Genomic DNA, 19975 nt, shown 5'->3' with positions numbered 1-19975 from the left:
TGAGATGTCCAATGCAGAATTTACATGCTCTGTCTGTGGCCATGTGGTTTTTCTACTGGGTGCTCTGGTTTCTTCACGGATTCCAATCCAAAGGCATAGCACAGGTGAACTGGTGACTCCAGCTGCCCAGAGCTGTATGCATTTGTGCAACCACAAGTACCCTGATATAGCCTGGCATCCTTTCTATGATCAGTTTTTCTGCCCTGTGCTTACCAAGTGGTGGGGAAAGGCTTGCCCTTTCCAAAAAGGTTAAGCTGTTTATACAAGTTTACACAGTCTAGCTTTAGCAGTTTAGAGGCAGGAGCAACAGCAGCACTGCACAAATTATAAGAAATATAGATTGTAGATAAAACCTTCAAAAACAACCCAGGCACGTTTTTTTTCTGTTTAGACAGTACTATTTCACCACACAAGACTGCAACTGCTTATTCTAATAAAAGTCTGAAACGTACATTATTTCCCTAAAACGCTAATTCCACCTAAAACGCAGCTTTCAGTGCTTCTGTGGATCCCTAGTGATATCTGCATTGCTTACTGTACTTATTTCCTTGTTTCACTTGAAAGAAAGTTACTGTTTGTCGTTTTTGCATTTAAGTTACCTGTAACACATTGCATTTAAGTTACCTGGCACTTGCTCACTAAGTCAGCACTAAAAAATTAAAAGCACTACACCCTCACAAACTCCCCTTGAGTACCTTGTTCCCCATTGGCCCTTTTTTCAATTATAAAGGAATTCCCAATACTATTCTAGCATGTCCAAAGGTCAGTTGTCAATCTCCTCTCCGGTTCAGCTGGTGAATCTGGGAATCTTGAGGCAATGTTACAACTGCCTCATGTACACAGACAACCCTCTCCTCCTCCCAACAAATTCCAACACATGTGAGAGATGCAACCATATAGCCAAACTGGAGGCTAAGGTCTCTCAACTCAGTACTGGCGTAACCAGTCAGGAGGAGAAGGAAACCACACTCACTACAATTCCAGTCTCACATAGACCTACCACGACAGCAAACCAAACACATAAACACACAAAAACATACTCAGAGGCTCTAAATAAAAATCTACTACAAATTCCGAAGATATGGTAGTTCGAATGCAGGAACCAACAAACCAAACCAAGTTCCAATACAGGAAATTGTTTTGAAGGTAAATATTCACTAAATTCACCACAGGAACCACGTAAATCCAATAATCAAATATAGCTCCCCATGAAGGTAAGGATACGATAATGTCACTTTATTCTCCACAAGATTCACAAAAAACACGATACACACGTATTATTCCACAAGAATCACAAAAGATACGACACACATATTGTTAACCTAGGTTTCGTCTTAGTGTTAAAGACTTCTTCAGAACAACTACTACAACAGTTTTCTAGTATAAATACCCAGCTTAATTACCAATCAAAAACTTAATCAACCTGCAATTAATAAAGTTAGATTACACTTGATTATTTAAATAACATATAAAACACTGAATATAATTCAAAATTAGTATGTCAAATATAAAACACACTAACATTTAAAAAAAAAACTTAAAAAAACTTAAAACCAATTGTTTTATTAAATTATTTATATAATATATTATTAATATTTTATTTATATGTAATATATAATATAATATATTTTATTTTATAAATTTTATTTTATAAAAAATTCAGTTATATATCCCTAGTGGATATATTAAAAACATATATATATGAAAATATATATAATAATAATAATTAATTTATAATGAATACTTATAAATAAAACCTAATTATTGATGAACCTAAGCTTTAATAAAGGGGCCATGCTAATGTTATCATTTAAACCGGGAAATCTAGTGGCATCAAATTTTAATTGCCACATCATTTCACATACGTCCAAATGAATGTCCAAGATATACCCTTGTAAATCCTTTTTTATTTGTTGAATAATAATAAATTTAAAGCTGTGGCCCGGATATTGTTTAATATGCCTAAAAAGAGCATTTGTATTCTTTTGATGCCTAATATCAAGAAGGTGTTCACCTATCCTATCTCTAAGGGCCCTGCAGGTTTTACCTATATAAAATGCTGAACATCCATTACATTTGGCCATATATACTACATTTTTGGAATAACAATTAAAATGCCCCTTAAATAGCAATATTTCATTTTTCACCAACATTTTATTTTTAGTGGTTAGGATATAAGCACAAAGGCTACATCTCCCACATTTAAAATTCCCATTGGGTCTGCATGATGTACGACTACTATTTACATATGTACTTCTCTCTAATAGGTTTTTAAATGATCTTGCCTTCCTATATACATTCATAGGTAACTCCTTCAATTTCCTACTAACATTTACATCTAATTTTAACATTTCCCAATTGTTCCGAATAGTATTAGTAATAAATTCTGCATCATAAGTATATGTAGTTATGAAAAATAAAGAATCGTTTTTACTCTCTCTATTTTGACTACCTTCACCCAAATATATTCTGTTATACCTACTAACCACGTTAGTGGTATCTACATCTGACTTTAATAGGGGCTGATAAATACCATTATTTCTCTTTACAATGACTTCATTTTAATACTGTTAATTAAAATAATGGGATAACCTCTTTTAATAAACATATCCGAAATAACACTCAATTATTTGTCAAATTCTTCCATTATATTAACCATCCTGGCTGCCCTAACCATCTGACCCTTTACAATAGCCTTCTTTTGATGGAAAGGGTGCCAGCTGGAATAATCCAGATATGCATTAGAAAACGTGGCTTTCCTGAAAATTTTTGAAGACAAGACACCTTTTGTCTTGTCAAATTTTAAAGAAACATCCAAATAGGATATTTCATGTTCATTGTAATTAAAGGTGAACTTTAAAAATTCTATAGTATTATTAATATATTCCATGAATTCAAGCATTTTCTTAACACCACCCTTCCATATAATAAAAATATCATCCAGGAACCGTGTGTAATGTAATATATCTGAGAAAAATTCACTTTCAAATACATAATTTTGTTCCCAGTATGACATAATATAATTAGCATAACTAGGGGCACAAGCTGCACCCATTGCTACCCCTGTTAACTGCTTATAGTAACCCCCTTCAAAGAATAAAAAATTATTGGTCAGTATAACTTCCATAAGTGAAACATAAACGTTAATTTCATCCTGCTGATAAATACCTGTTTTTAGAAGTTGACTTTCTAACCATTCTAAGCCTATATTGTTGGGAATAACTGAATATAAATTCACTACATCTATGGTAAGAAACAATGTAGTGTTAGTAATACTGACACAATTAAGTTTGTGTAAGAAGTGCCAAGAATCCTTGGTAATATAATCAAACATTTTCATCCCTTTTTGTAAATGAAAATCTAAATATTTACTCATGAAATACGTTTTGCTTCTTTTTGCATCCACTATGGGCCTAAAAGTCACATTCTCTAAACCTTTATGAATTTTAGGAATTCCAAATATATTACTAATCACTGGAAACTCATTTTTCAAGTAACTAAAATCAATTTCATTTATCTAGCCTTGTAATAACAAATCTTCTGTCATTAAATCAATTTTAGAAAAGGCTATATAAATTTGATTCAAAGTCACCTCCTCATACATATCTTCAGTTAACATTTGAAGCATAGAATTTGAGTAGTCATTCCTATCCACTATCACTACTCCATTGCCCTTATCAGGCCTCATATAACGAATAGTGTTGTCTTTAATGAGCTGACATAACAGTTGATTTTCATCCTCGGTTAAGTTACCATAATTATTTCTTTCATTTCTATTATTACAATTTATATGATTAATATTAGTATTATTATTGTTTTTATTTTTAGACCCATCTCTGAAATATTCTCTTATCTGTAGCTCACAAGCTTTTTCAAATAAAGCCACAGTACTATTGGGTGGGGGGTTAAATTTACTTGACCTTTTTAAATCTTTTATATTATTATTTTTCATCTCATAATTCTTATTATCAGAAAACCACATCTTAATATTCATTTTTCGAGTAAGTAATTTTAAATCTATTAGTACATCCACCACACTTCCATTTGTTGCGGGTACAAATGTAAACCCTTTTGATAATAGATCTGCATGCTTAATATCAAAACATTTACTTGTATAATTATATAATTTAAAATCACCATGTTTGTTAACTATAATAGTAGGTTCAAAGCCTTTTATTGGTATATTTGAGTCTTCTTGCAATATGTTAATCAAAGCTGTTAAATTTAAAATTTCATTTGCTTCTGTTTCATCTGAAAAACATTTATCCACGACCGTGTTGTTGCAACCATTATTAATATACTTTTCATCTGTGTCTTCACCTTCTGAAACACTATATATACTTAAATTGTTTAACATCTCACTATTAATAGTTACATTTATACTTCTCCCTTTAATAGAAGTATCAGAACATAATGTCTGTGCCTGTAACACAGTATTCGTTTTATCAAACGTGGTAACAGTACTTACAATAGATGTTGAATTTCCCTTATTCAAATTAACTCTGGAAATATCGTCGTTCACTATAACTGTTGATGAACTACTGCCATTTAATTTAAAGATACCTTCACCGGCATTGGAGGGCATCCATTCAAATTGCTCATTCCTTAGTTCCAGTCCCCCCCATAAGTACCCTGTTGTTTCGACTGATTGTCCCATCTTTTGGGACAGGCTCCTTGCTCCTGACATCTCCCATTCTCCTCTCTTCTCTGACGTTGCCAACCTTTGCCCCGATTGCGTAGCCTCTCCGATCGTCTCGGGCCTTCCTCTAAAGGGATTTCTTCAGAAACATGTTGTGGTACGTTTATTGGTGATGTCACTTCCTGGCTATTCACCCGCCTTCTGTTGTTGCCATGGTGACCTTTCGACAACGGATAAACCTTTTGAACATGATATTCTTCTATGTCTCTCTTGATTTTATTGGACTTTCTCACAAACATATCATGTATACCATTATTCACACTTGTCAAGATATTTTTATAATTAGTTAGGTAATGATCAAAGTTCAAGTCACTTAAAATTAATTCATTTTCATTTTCCAATTCAGTCATGAGCTTTACTATAACTATGTCATTCAATTTAATCATAATTTTCAAGAGTTCCAATCCCGTTTTATCAAATAGCTGATGAACTTCATTAATCATTTCTTGGTTACCGGAAATGCCATTAGGGTATCTCCACAATCTTAAACCCCGTGGAACCAACCCCAATTCTATATTTCTTGATAAATAATTATTCTCCAGTTGTAATTTTTTCATTTGAAACAGTTTTTTGTCAAAATTCTTTAATCTCTCTGTTAATGAAAAATTTACTGAACGATAAGAACCACTATTAATATTTTCATGATGAAAACTAAAATTGTTACTTTTCCATTGCATTTTGTCCGGTTTGGTATTACCGTTGGAAATATTCTTGTCAGTTGGTTTATTGCTACCCGGAATTTCGGCATTCGCCACTTCCACATTAACATCAAAGGTGTCAAAGGTATAACCAAACTTCCGAATATCGGATTTGATGCAACTGCCATAACTTATTGCTTTTCTATCAGGTTTTTTATCTGCTCCGTATGCTCATTTAACTGCATATTGATTTGATTCAGCAGGTCCATAACATCCGAATGGGATTCCATTTCTCCGTATAATACACAGTACCAAACTAACTAAGTAACCACACGACCACTACAAATTCCGAAGATATGGTAGTTCAAATGCAGGAACCAACAAACCAAACCAAGTTCCAATACAGGAAATTGTTTTGAAGGTAAATATTCACTAAATTCACCACAAGAACCACGTAAATCCAATAATCAAATATAGCTCCCCATGAAGGTAAGGATACAATAATGTCACTTTATTCTCCACAAGATTCACAAAAAACACGATACACACGTATTATTCCACAAGAATCACAAAAGATACGACACACGTATTGTTAACCTAGGTTGGAATTTGTAGTGGTCGTGTGGTTACTTAGTTAGTTTGGTACTCTAAATAAAAATCTGCCTAAGCAGCAGAGACCTCCAAAGCAGACACCCAAGCAACCCTGCCCCAAAACAAAACACGTGCAACACATAGCTCACAAAGCCAGTGTGCCGAACAGTCACAACCCTTAAGGCTAAACAACACACCTGATACACTTGTAATAGGTGACTCTATCGTCAGGCACACTGACGTCCCGCTCACCAGGCTGAACAAGGAGAAGGTCACGGTGAGCTGCCAGTTGGGTGCTAGGATCCGCCACATAACACAATCACTCAGGTCACTCCAAGGCAAGTACAAATATGACTCAGTCATTGTCCATGCTGGTGTGAATGACCTGAGACATACCTCCCTGGACTACATGAAAAGAGACATAGAGGAGCTCTCTGAGCATGTAGCCCAGGCCGGTATGACCCTGACCTTGAGTAGCATCTTACCCTCACCAAGAATGATGCCACAATATGAAGACAAGATGATCAATTTCAACAATTGGCTTAAGTATTGGTGTCATTCAAAGGGGATCCAATGCCTGTCAGCCTGGGATGACATGCTCGACAAGCCACGATGCTTCGCTAGGGACGGCTTGCACCTGTCACCCCTGGACTTTCAGACATTGGCAAAGGCTCTTGCTACCCCCATAGTGCCTTTTTTAGGCAAGGCTCAAAAGACAAACCCACCTCCATAGGTATCACAAAGGATAAGAAACTAAGAGTAATGCTACTCAACGCCAGAAGTCTAAACCTCAAGATGCACGCACTCGAAACTCTCCTTAGCATGGAGATCATCGATATCTGTGCAGTAACAGAAACCTGGTTCAAGGCTCCAGAGAGCACCCCAGCACTACCAGGTTATACCTCATACCATGTTTTTCGCCCAAAACTTGGACCGAACCACAAAAGGAGGGGAGTATCAATATTCGTCAAAGATACCCACACCTCCAGGTTGGTGGCACAGCACGAAGCATCAGAGACTATCCATGTGCAACTAACAGTGGGTAAAACTGCCTTCCAGTTTATAGCCTGCTACAGACCACCCTCCCAAACCCAGGAACCCCACTCGGCCTTCCTGAGAACACTGGAAAATATGAAGGTCTCTCCAAACACCATTATATTGGGCGATTTCAACTACCCAAACATAGACTGGGAGCATTACTCTAGCTCCAACACCCTAGCCCAAAGGTTCCTAGAATTTATAAACTCAAATGCTATGGAACAACTTGTTACCACTCCCACAAGAGGGGAAAACATACTGGACCTGATCATCACCAACATAGGGACTTTATGCTCCAGACCAGAAGTGTATCCCTCACTGGTAAGATCAGACCATAAACTAATCTCACTGGATATTCACATCTCGACCCCACCCCCTGCCCAGAAAACCACAGCGAAAAACTTCTCTAAAGCAAATTTCACACTCCTCAAAACTGAGGTGGAATCCTTCAAAGCCCCCGGGCCTGTGGAAAATATGGCCCAGACTGCAGAATCCTTTATAAACGCATTCTATGAACACCTTCAGGAATGCATGGATCATGCAATCCCAAATAAAACCAAGACCCAATCCTCCAAAGGCAGACGTCCTGTCTGGTGGACCCCAGCCATAAACAAACTATACAATAGAAGGAGGAAGCTACTACATGACAGAGCAAAATCCCAAAAAGGGAAGGCATCTCTGATCAGTATTAGCAAAAAACTAAGGGCACTCATAAAATCATCTAAGGCCAGCTTCGAGAGAAAATTGCACAGGACACTAAGGATAATCACAAGGCTTTCTTTAGTTATGTTAGGAACCTGGATGGGAATTCCCAGATATGCTCAGAATTAGTCCAAAATGACAAAAAATACACCGAACCCACAGACATTGCCAACATCCTAGCTGACAGGTTCAGCGCAACCCCCCCCCCCACCAAAAGGGCAAATATCTATCCCAGCAGAGTGCTGCCCCCGCCATCTCAGATGCTCAGGTAAGAGCCGCCTCTCCAAAGCAAAAACACAGCATCAATGGGACCAGACGGTGTCCCGGCTGCGCCCTACATGAACTCCAAGAAGAGCTAAACCCAAACATAAAACTACTGTTCAATCTCAGCATTACTACAGGATATGTACCCAAAGAGTGGCGTACAGCAACAGTGGTCCCTGTCCACAAAGGTGGTGCCTCAATGGATCCTGGAAACTATTGCCCCATAAGCCTGACTAGCTTGGTCTGCAAAGCTATGGAAAGGATCATCATGGACCTCATAAATAAAGATATTGGGGACCTACAGACACTGGATCCTACCCAGTTCGGCTTTGTTAAGGGCAGATCCTGCCTCTTAAACTTGGTCAATTTCTTTGAAACAGTCACCAAGGCCATTGACGAGGGGAAGGTGGTCCACACAGCCTACCTGGACCTCGCAAAAGCCTTCGATACAATACCCCACTCGGACATTATAGATAAGCTCACCAGCTTAAATATAAACCCCTATGTCACTAGATGGGTTGCAAACTGGCTCAAGGACAGATCCCACATGGTTAGAATTGCTGGAGCCATGTCAGACTCCAAACCAGTTACAAGTGGCGTCCCACAAGGCTCAGTCCTGGGACCTCTCTTGTTCGGTATATATTTCTCGGAGGTACAGGCCAACACAGAAGGACTGTGGCTGACCAAGTTCGCAGATGACTGCAAACTGAGCGCCATAATCAACTCTCCAGATGACACAAGCATCCTCCAAAAGGGCCTCATAGAAACAGACAACTGGTGCCAGAGCCATGGCCTCAAGCTAACGCCAAAAAGTGTATAGTCATCCCCTTTGGCAAAACAGTGCCCACAAATTACCACATAGGTGGTAATCCATTAAGTACAGAAGAAGTAATTAGGGACCTGGGGACCCAAGTTGATAGCAATCTCTCATTTGACAACCATGTGGAAAAAGTGGTTAGAAAATCATTTTATATAGCCCACCTAATCATGAAGGGATTCACATCTAGATCAGGGGAGGTCATCGTGCCTCTTTACTCATCCCTCATCAGGCCCATAATTGAGCACAATGCCCCTTTTGGGATGTACCTTACCAGACACCTGCAGCAACTGGAAAGACCCCAAAAGTACCTCACCAAGAGGATCAAAGGGCTCAAACAGATGCCATATGCTGCCCGGTTAAAGAAACTCCAGCTCTACTCAATGGCATACTGCCTGCTCAGAGGCGATCTGTGCCTGACATATAAAGCCATGTCCAACCCGAATTAATGGACATGCTGCACCTCAGAAAATCCAAATCCCATCGAGCTACGTGCTTGAGAGACTTGAACCTCAGCACTGAAATAAATAGGACATGCTGGAGGGACAGATTCATAACCCAGAGGCTCCCTTCACTCTGGAATAAAATCCCAGTCCAGGTTAGGCAGAGTCCCTCATTGACTCTCTTCAAGAGGAATCTTGATGAGTGGATGGGAGATCGTAGGTTTACCCCGGGTATCACTTCTGTGTCACTGTTAGACAGAGGCACAGTATACTAACCTCGAAAAAGGGCATAGCAAAATTCATTTAAAATGGGTGGCGAAAGCCAAACACACTCTGGCTAGGCTTATAAATGCCCTAGGGCGGATAGCCTAGTATGAACATGTATGAGGGTAAATGAAGGTTAAATGGAGGCAGGGGAGTAGCTGCATAAAAACATTGCCCTCAGGTTCTGAGCTTAAGAATATGAAACACATTTGAAAATACGAAGGGTCCCAAAACAGGGCATTTTGCAAATATTTGTATAGATCAGTTAGAAAGATGATGCAGTAAGGTATGCGTTTGCAACTGAAGCGTCTGTTACTCTTTTCCAGCCGAAGTCCTCTTTCCTCTTCTGTCATAAAGCCGAGGACGGAATAAAGTTTTCAGGTAGCATCATTAACCATTTTTTGCGTATTAACTGCATTTTCTGCAGCAGCACCGATTCGCAGAGATGGGTGTGAGCTGTGATGCGCTCTGTCCTCTAATCGCGGTACCGGTGACACGAGACTGTGCCCGCCCTCTTGCTATTTGTAGCGGTGTGTCACGTAGCTCTGCGGCATACTTCCCCGGCATTTGTACCGTTTGTTAGTAGGAGAAAGGAATCAACAGCCTGAGCCGGTAAGTACATCGTCAGGAGTAAGTGTAAGCATTCACCACCTGTGCGATCTGAATAACTGTCTTGCACATCACTAAGAAAGGGAGACCTTGAGCAGGGACTATGTTTTATGCCCCTGACTTAACTGGCGCTGCATCTTTTGCAGCATATTAACTCGTTCGGTTAGTTTTTTTCTTTTGCCTCTCAGCACAGCAGCAAGTTTAATGCGATTAGTGCGTTATTTATTAACGTGCTTACCACATTTCTTTTAGATTACAGTAGTAGCTATCTCTAGTCATCTGTGTCTGTATATCAGCTTATCGACGAAGTGCATTTTTGTGTGCTTCGTTTAGAAGCTTTATGGTCCTTTCAGCTCAGTCAGAACATCTAGGTCTATCTTTAAGGCAGAGATCTCCACCACACATCAGAGGGAAAGGAAAATAAAATATGTATTCTGAAATTATCCTTTTTTTATTGCAGGGACAATACCCGAAAATAAACAATATCATTTTTAATATTGGTAATGAGGGATTTTAGCAGAACTTACTGTTACTACGGAGGATACATGTATGATTAAACCCCCGATCGTATAGTAAAACTGCGGATGTCGGTTAAGAAAGAATGAATACGGCATAGCTGTATACATGTATGCTTTTAATTCTAAATTGTACAGCCGCCCTGTTTTGTATTGTATCCCTGTCTGTTGTGAAAACTGGTTGTAGCTGTAGAATTGTAGGTGGAGTATTGGAAGAAGGGGGGTCCATTTTCCATTCTGCAGTATCGTAAACAACGTTTCTTCTGTTCTTAGCTGTTTTATGTTTGTCTGATAAACGTGTTAGAGTAAAGCAAATCATGGAATTGGCATCTTAAAAATGCTGGTATTTTGGGTGATGATATATAGTGATATCTAAAAAGAGTACAGGGAAATGTTAATACCCACTGTAAACAGGTTCCCATTTAAGATGTCGTCTTTACAAGGGTATTTTGATTTTAGAGGTCATGCTATACTGATAATTTTACTTATACAGTTTATTTTTATTGGTCTGCATTTCCTGTTTAAGTCATTGAAGGTTCTAAAACAGCTTAGTATGATTGTTTTCACAGGTTAAACCATCAAGTAATTCAATTTTTGATATTTCAGTGTGTCTGGAAGGAGTGTGTGGGGGTAGTCCTGAATGTAGCATGGTTTTTCACAAGTTGTAATTGTCACACTCTTCAAAATGGTAATCGCCTTAGTCTCAGAAATGGTGTCATTGCTTTTATTAATTAACGTCCGTCCTTTATGTAACACATATGTCTTTTTAAGAACCACCTATACACTTTCAGCCATTTTATACAAGATATATTTCCCAGAAAATGTAGTAAGTAATCATTTTGCTTAATTGTTCAAAGACAGAAATGAGTACAAAACATATAATTTTCATAATTATATTAAATGTTTGTAAATGTATAGTTGATAATTAGTCAAGATGTGCATCATTTTATTTTCCATCTCATATTTGTTTTGAGCTGGTATAAATGAACCTGTTGTCCCTTTGGTTGTCTTTTGGGGCAAGTGTAAGGTGGGGGGTGTAGAGAATATCCAAAATGGCTGCACTCTTTCTGGAAAGTACTGGCAGTAAAGGACACAGGGAAATGAATCAGTGTGACCTGTTGTTTTGTGAAGGTCAAAGCAAAAGGACACTGATGTGCAGCGGTGAGGATAGAGAGAGTCTCCAAGTCCACTCTCACTCAGTTTCCATCTCACATACACACACACAGTTGGAAATGTAAACCCAGAGCTTGAGACATATATCTATGCTTACAAAATAGTGTAGTCATAGAATTTGGTTTACCAGCCACATGATGCTTCTTTTCTGCAGAGTTTTAGGAGACATTTTGTGTAGTTGTCGATGTTCATTTCTTGCTGTTAGTGATTATTCATAGTGTTCCACAACCGGATGGGATGTGGGAATGTTTCTATCAGATGTCACCTGCCTTTATGGTCATGTTGGTCCATCCAAGGTATATTTGTAACTTTTGATGGCAGTGTCTATTGTACATGGTATACCTGGAGGGCACAATAATTGAGTGCAGAACTAGGCAGCACTGAAAGCCAAGAGAGCTGAGCCTGTCATCCACTGTTTCATGGGAACTGTCCTGATTTTGATTCCATTTAGTTATCAGATGTTGGCCATGAAAATATCTGGTACCTGGTCTTTACCCACCTTAGGACATTTTCAGCAAGCTGTCTTAGATACTTTAGTTGAAGCAGCATATCACAACTTTGCTTTCCTGTATTTAATATACCCTGAAGCCTCCTTTTTAGTGTACATTACTATGTCGAGAAATAAACTCTATTTCCATTCAAGGCAAGTTTGCTACCAGATGATACCACAATGCTTCAGACTGCCAGAGCTTAACAGTTGCAGTGCAGATTGTCAAAGCAAACTTGGCATGACCCTGAAAAGATTTAAAATCTGTTGAAGCCTATCCATAGTTGTTCAGAGGCCAGATTCCCAGTGCACTCATGAATGTGCATGTCAGTAGCCGTATGAAAGGTGTTTTTAGTGCATGTAAAGCTTTGTGCAGTGGGCAGTATGTTTTCTGCAGTCAAGAAAAAAAAATAGTATCTCAGAGTGTTAAACTCTTATTAAATTACCATCCTTTTTCCCCCTTCCCCATATAGACTGTAAAATATAATGGTGTTGCTTAAAATAAAGAAACCAGACTTTTAGAGAAACTGGTGTTTGGCTATAGTTTCAAAGAAGTGGGTAATGGGTGGTATGGATTAATAATGATTTTGATCTGATGGATATTAATAACTGCATCTGTGTTCCGCCATTAATCTCTTTACACTGTATATATTGCTTTGACTGTCCAATAGAGCATCTTTTGTAAGTAACTACTTTGTTTTTGTTGCTGATTGGTTCATTGTAACCCCAAGTGGAACCTGAAAAAAATGTCCATGTGGCATTGCTTTACCCTAGTTAATAAATAAATTGATAGTGTTTTACAAAATAAACAGTGATATGATCTTTTGTTGTTTTATGGCATATCCAACATTATGTACTTTTCTGTGATTTTTTTTATGTAAATGTTGCTCTCTTGCATTTGTACCCTTTGTACTTGTAGAGCCTTTTTGTTGTAGATGTATAACTCTAGATGACAATTGGCTAACGTTTGCTTTCTTGGGTAAGTGCAGGTTTCGTTTACCTTTCCTGCAGCTCAGATGCTGCAGTATTAGGCTGTGTGACTGCCTCAGGTAGAATCCGCTATCACTGTTAGTTTCTAGTATAGTTTGGAAATACACTGCTGAAGTTCAGCTTGGTGGTAACTTATTATTTAGGAAAAATATAGGTGTGGTCAGAATTTCAGTGCTTGAGAATTTTCACTGGATTATTGATCCTGGCACTACTACTGTCTCAGTGATAGATTTCATATTTCCATAGACTGCTGTGTCTGTAATTGTAAGTGATCAGTCCTTGAGAACAGATAAGATGAAATGCAGTGGGAGCGCAAGTCTCATGTTGTACACTTCCGTGAGGCATTGATGTTTTAGATTTTGTGGGAGGGAGGCGCAGCAGAAAATACAGCTGGCCGATTTTGTTGGCACTACAGGTAGGGTGAGTCACACTATATTAATTTAATGGTAGGAGGAAGCAGTAATTTATTTACTTTAGTTAACTAGGTAAGTGAACAGGTCTGAGGACACTTCAGCCATGACCCAGACCATATAAATAAATTTGTTTAAAATATATTTCAATGCAGAAGATAAAACATACATTACATATACAGTGTATTTAAACACAAATATTTGAAAGTATTGAACACAAAGATTTAAAAGTAAAGTTTATATGTAGCAATGCCCGATACTAGGAGCTGCACAGAAAGATGATTCAAAGCTAAGCTACCTACATATGGCAGTGCTAAACAATAGTGGTAGTACCATACATGAAACATAGGCAGCAAAATCAGTGGTATCACCTGGTATAGCATAGGGTTAAGTCTATAGTTTGGGTAGAACCACAGCCTGAGATGTCTCTACATACACACCATTTATAGTCTATGATGTATGTCATGATCTCCTGCATCCGCTTGTATCTTTAATTTTAAGAAACAAAAACAGGTAGGCAGCTTTGAATAGCTATACTATAATGTATATCATTAGTGAGGAAAACAGAAATAGTATAATGAGGAGAAACATAGCTGGCACAATTATGTTGTGATAAGTCCTAGATACCATAGTAGTGTACGACTTAATTCATGAATTATACATGCTGGGTAAAACGGAAGAGTGCTCATGTAATATGAATTGCACTGTCCACAGTTGCTGCTATATAGCACTGCTAGTATACCATGTGTTTAAATGAAATAGCCCTAGGCAGGTGTATAGAGTAGTCACTAAACAGTAAACCTGTCCTGTCTGCATTTTAAGTACTTCTAACATTCTACATTCCCTGGATCCCTGCCTTCCTCCTCACCCTTTCTTTCTTTCTTTCTTTCTTTGACTTTTGTCCTCTCAGATACATCTGTGAATTCCTTCCCCACCACCCACTCTTAGTTCATTCTATAGAGTCTCAACTCTCTGAAGTACTTTTTGGAGATACAAGGAGTAGTTAGTTCCTACAATTAACTCCATGTTCACCTCCTGCATTCTTCCTTTTCATTTTAATGACTTCATTTCTACCTGATATGGCCTTTTGCCTCTCCATACGTCTGATGAAAAGACCTGCACCTCCTTTTGTTTCTAGTTATGTCCCTTCACATTTCTTGTAGCTTTCTTCTAGACTTATTCCATCAGCCTGATGCCCTTTCTCTGTATGGCCTCCAGAACTGCAGACAGTATTGAAGGAGTAGTTTGACCACACCCAAGGTATTGCTTTGCTTCTGGATTCTGTCTTCCTGAGTGTGTGCCATATCAATTTATTTGCTGCTGCTACTGCCTTTTTTCTTTGCTCCTGGCGATCTATTCCAGATGTGATCAACACTTCTAGATCCAAATCTGTTTCCTGATCTATCATGTTTACTTCCTTCAGCTGATACTTCGCACCAGGGTTGTTGGGGCCTAGATGTAGTACTTTAAATGTGTCTGCAGTGAACATCAGTTGCCACATTTCTGCCCACTTGGTCAGCATATCCAGATGCTCCTTTAAATTCTCCAACCATCCTGTACAGCTGCAACTTTTTGTCATTAGCAAACAGCTTGATCCTGTCATATCGTCAAATATGTTTGACAAAAATATACTGAACAGTAATGAACTAGGGACTGATCCCTGAAGAACTCAGTTAATCATGTCTATCCTTGATACTTACCATGTCACTACAGTGCTCTGTGTTGTACCATTCAGCCATGGAGCAATTGTGCTCCTCAGTCTTGGTGCTAGCCCAATGCCTTCAGCTTTCCTATCAATGCCTCTGTAAAAGCAGATAGGCCATATTGGCTTGTGTTCATGTTAAGTTTATATGAATCCCAAGCACAAGACTGGATCAGGTGTGACTGGCAGCTTCTATTTGCTCTGAACTCATATCTGTTGCTGTCCTTGGAATTATTGTCCTTTAGAAATACTGCCATTTAGGAACCATGACCCTTTAAGCTACCAGGCAGTATAGCTTTATTTGTAATGAATCTCTTGCATTATTTTATTTTATATGCAACACATTGCTGTTGCAGTATCCTTGCAGTAGTCATTCTAGTCTCATCAGAAATGTAGCATTTGCAGGTAAAGAAGGCTGATTTTTTTTGTTTGTTTTTCCTCTCCTGTCCACAAAACGTCTTCTGTTTTTCAGCTTACCCATTTCTTCTGAAATATTACCCAGGTATTCTTAATGCCCCTTATTCTTTCAGAGGTTGTTCAGGACTTAAATGGTCTGTTTATATCTTTTCCTTCTTTCATTTTCCTTGCAATGTTATTTATTGTCTTGGAGAAGCTTACTAACCTTCCTGATTTAATTTAATACATTTACCCCCGATTCATTCTTGCTTGTTACTATTTGGCACTAATTTCTGCAGGTTTTTCTGTTCTGTGCAGAGTTTGTTGTATTTTTCTGCAGTGGAGCTTTACGCTCATACTATTGATCACTTTTTTTTGGATCTGTGATTGTCCTTATCACAAGGACGTACACTTTGAAGCTTGTGTTACAGTATCTTGTGATGCCGTATGCAAGGACAAAGATAGAACATGGCTTCCAGCTCATCTGATATGGAGCATACATCAAGTTGGCTAGTACTACCTGGCAACAGTGGTCTTCAGAGCACCCAGCTTTATATTACCCATTTTGTTTTTCTAACATTTAACTGTCCGTCCAACACATTTTTTGTTACTTACCATAATGTGGAGCTGTTTTTTTATTGATGCATACTGTATTTTGATATTTTGTTTCAGATACTTATCTGTGTAAACTTATATACTTGCATATAGACAAAAAGAGTTGAGTTGGCGTTTTACCTAAGCAGCACTCCCTGCAGAGTCTAAAAAGTATGTTCTTCTGTCTAAGCGGAGGGAGAATTGAAATTTCCCATTAGCTGGATGTTTTTTTTTCTATTTTATCAGTTGATTACATCAGGACTTAATTGTTTCCTTTTCTAATGGCTTTTATACCACAGAGAAGAGTAGCTGCTTTATGTCCTGACTTTGTGGCTGTCCATAGTAACCCTGCTTCTCCATTTAGTGACTAATATTACATTTTGTCTGTTTGCTCTCTGTAAGGCATCTAATTTCCCTTCTTTGCTTCAGCTGCAACTGTTTCTAACAAGTATGTCCTGATAATGTTTGTGTCTTTTCCTTCTGTAAGACAACTTTGTACTTAATTTAAACCACTTAATTTAGAAAGTAGTGAAATACAAGTAGCTATGCGATGGCTGCATGTAGCGTTTTCTGTTTCATTCGCTTACTGTTAACAGCATGCTATGACATAAGCTCTTTACTGTGCTTGTAGGTATGTATAATGACATAGGTGTATCTCCAGTTGTATACAATTGTCAGTTCTATGTGTAGTTCATCTCGTCAGAATTCCCTTGTGTGTATTTGAAATATGGGTTTAGTGGAGCTCTGTGTGTCCTATAAGTATCAAGTGAGAATACTGCAGTATGTTGAGAGAAGCTTCCTGCATAGCTGTAGTCAACACCCAAAGGGTTGATTTCTTGCTACCTTTGTTCCCCTTTGTATTAAGAAAGATCTGAATGAGGAGATTTGAACCACCTTTCTGTAAGCTGTTCCTTAAAAATGGCTATTTTGGCAGAAGCAATATTTCATTTCTGAGATGTTTCTGTTTTTTCCCCCTCTGAGATGAAAGTGGTCTCATAGGTGAGTATGCATATATGAAATAGGATGCTTTGAAACCTGTTTTAAATATTTTCTTAATTTTCTTTTATTGCTCCGAGTTGTGAAAAGTGTTGGCATGTTTTCTTTATAAAGGTCATTCTGGACAATTTTTATAGTTGTGTTTTTAACCTTTTTAACTTGTATTTAACCTTTTGTGGGAAACATCTAGATGTCAGGCAATGGCTACATCTATTTTTACATGAAAGGATACTGGAATATTTTTTCAACAGTTGTAGGATTACACATTCAAGGAGGTTTTGTGTGTGTGTGTGTGTGTGTGTGTGTGTGTGTGTGTGTGTGTGTGTGTGGGGGGAGGGGGGTGGATTAGGCAGTTGCAGGTTTATGCTGTCTATATGTCATTTGTTAATCCAATAGGTGGACTAATCCACTAACAGGGGCAAGAATAAATACTATAGACAGTTTAATGTAGCCAGTAAATCAGCATGTACTTGGAAGTCTGTTTGCAAATACAGGGAAGAACATGCAGATATTACACACACTGACTGGATATTAGGACTGAATCCCAGACTGTGGAGCTGTCAAATGAAGGTTCCATCACTGAACATAGTGTTGCTTGTAAGATCATTTATCTCCTTTGTCTTGCAGTTTCAAATTGGGTCCTGGATCATATGTGGCTGATTGGATAATAAGATGCACAGTATTCTCCATTATTGTGGACCATATGGCTAGGGATTGCTGTCATAATACTAGATTGTTAGTTAATGGTTGAAATATTAAAGACATATGAATACAGTACATCTTTTGCTGTGTCAGTGTCCCTCCTCAGTCACCATAGTAAAGCACAGAGGAGATGGTTTCCTTCTGGTATTGTCATCCTGGCTGTACAGGAGACTTTTTCCCCTTGGACCTACAGTTCAATCCTGCCAAGTGTGAGGTCATGTTAGTGTGATGATCCATGTGTAAATGCTGCCACATGAGCATTCTGCATTGCACATAGTTTGCATGCACTTACCCTCATTGTGGTTTGCTTATGGTAATGCTGTAGGCCTGCATTAGGACTATAACACAGGAAACGGCCCTACAGTGTACCCTGAGAAAAGGAGGGCGACCCAGAGCTACTCATACTCTTCCCCCTCCTTCAGTCCCTACTGAAACAAAGGTTGTCAGCACTGTGGACTAAGTATTTAATTTATGATGAGAGATGCCATTTATTTGTGGCTTAATTCACATCATCTGAAGGAGGGGGAAATACATTTGTCTTAAGCTGTTTCAGTATTTATGAGATCATCCCTTGCAAACATTTCATTGAATTGAGAGTTCCGTTGTTGCTGCTTTACCAGAGCTGTTTATACAGCATCTGTCTTTGGTGTGCCTTTTTTTTTCTTTAACTTCCGTTGATGTTTAATCAAATAGGTAATAGCCAAATGAATCAGTCTGCTTTTTTGAGATTAATCCATGTCTGCTTTTTTTGGTGGGTTGTGGTCACCCCACTAGTCATTACTTGCAAACATCAATTCCCTTGATAAAGCAGTATCCAGGTGTGCATTCAGGTATGAGACTTGCTTAGCTACAGTTGGATGTTAACTTTGCATGTTTCGTTTCCTAGATATTTGATAATGAAGCTTGCCTTTTGCTGTTCAAGTCCTTTGTCTTTGGTTTTATAAGGATTTTTCTTTTTTTCCCCATTCTTAAGAGCTGCTAGTTTTCCAGTCTATATATTAAAATATAGCCCTCTTTTAAGAAGCATGGAAGAAACACTATTTTTGACTAACTTTTTTTTTCTTTGCGAGAGCTTATCTTCAGTTGCTTAATGGCAGATGAAACACACTTGTAGGGCAAAGTGATCTTTATAAATGATTTACCCTTGACAGTATGCTGCATGAAATCTGATTCCAAGACGCAGTAGTGAATCCCCTGATAGTGGTAATTTTATTTTAATGCACCTTATTGCTTGACATTTTTCCATTACACAGAGCTGGGAGAGAGAGTGAGATGAAACCTGCTTTAACTGAAGGGTTTCCAGAGGTGGTCTACACTGAAAAGGAAAGCGGAGTGCTTCATTTTATGAAGGGAGGGGGCCACATTGTGAAATAACTACAGAAAGCAAAGGCCTGCAACATACTCTGCTAACATGTATACAAACCTAATTCATTACCAGGTTTAGGAAGTTCGTTAAGATTGTAATTTTGCTGCCTGATTTACACACTAGTTGACACCTTACCTTTATGGTTTAGGGTCAGCATCGCACATAATACTACTTATTCCTGCCAGCCTGAACTTATTTCACTCATGTTAAATAAATGCTTTTAAAGTCTTGTAGAGTTTGTTTATGCTTTAAATAAAAACACATTGTATACCATTTTATTAGATTGTGATATTTGCTTGTGTATTTATTTTTACCCTTGTGCCTGCTCACCATCAAACCCACCCATGCAGGACTCAAGTCCATTTGTTCTCAAGCATTGGAGATCTTTTCAGATCCTCTGGAGAGAGAGCTTTCTTGAGATGGGGGCTTCATTCAAGCAGATATCAAAGTTGTTTTTTTTTTCCTCTCTGGCATTCTGACAAGGAGGTTGTTTTTATTTATTGGCCTGACCACACCCTTGGGAGGATGTGACATGCATCACCACAGGAGCTATAGAGACTTCACCTTATGCAAGAGAAA

Source organism: Protopterus annectens, chromosome 13.part0 (assembly GCF_019279795.1).
Source record: "Protopterus annectens isolate FY-2018-M chromosome 13.part0, PAN1.0, whole genome shotgun sequence".
Lineage (NCBI taxonomy): Eukaryota > Metazoa > Chordata > Ceratodontiformes > Protopteridae > Protopterus > Protopterus annectens.
Note: the sequence above shows the minus strand (reverse complement) of the source record.